Here is a 969-nt window from a genome sequence, read left to right on the forward strand (position 1 = left end):
CCTTGGTATATTTCATTTTTTTTAATAAAGTCTAGAAATGGCATTCTTGGTAGCGTTTTTCCATTCTCAAAAAAGGCTACCAAGAATGTCTCTTTTCCTCATTTTTCCTCCTTTAAAAAACCATCACATTTTGGTATCAACTGCGAAAAAGAATCCTATTTGGGGATAAAGTATCCCATTTCGGTATCATAACTATTATTTTTCCAGTTTTTGGGTGAAAAAACACACCCCACCGCAGAGACTACTTTATCCTTCAAAACCTTGCTCTTCTCGCATCTGCATGGAGAAGCTCACTCATCCCGTCACTACTATTGTGATCTAAAGTGTTTTTGCACTAAATAACATTAATGCCTCAAAATATTTTTAAAATGTAATTGAATTTAATAAAAAAAATTTATATTTACATCATACTCATAAAATCAATATAAATGTATAAATTACCTTAAATTATACAAAGAAATCGCGACCGTAATGATGATTCCTAGCTTCCAAAATCTTTTAAGTTTAACCACATCCTTGAAATTGAAGAAATATTTACAAGAACCTGGATTCAATGAAAACCAAACAGTAAAAATACGAACAAGCTAAGAAAAGAAAAACCAAAATCAAAATGCAAAACACTGCAAATTTTAGATATCCAGAGGAAAAAAGATGAAAATGAAGAAAAACAGCAAGAGAAAATGTAGAGATGGAGAAGATATAAGGTCGAATCTTACCGATGAATTTTAGCGGCATTGGGTCAGTTCAAAGATTAGAGAGTCGTGTAGGGAGTTTGTGAGCAGAAGATGGAGAGCGGAAATAATGAGAGCTGAGTGTTTAAAGTTTGCAAAAATTGAGAATTTAAGAAAGAGAGTTTTTCCAAAAAAAAAACAAAAGAGTTAAAGTGTTGAAGACTGATAAAAGTGTTTGATATATGCGTGTCCAATCGTTATTGTGTGGATTACCATCTAAAAAACGACTTTGTTTTGG

Source organism: Ipomoea triloba, chromosome 16 (genome assembly GCF_003576645.1).
Source record: "Ipomoea triloba cultivar NCNSP0323 chromosome 16, ASM357664v1".
Classification (NCBI taxonomy): Eukaryota; Viridiplantae; Streptophyta; class Magnoliopsida; order Solanales; family Convolvulaceae; genus Ipomoea; species Ipomoea triloba.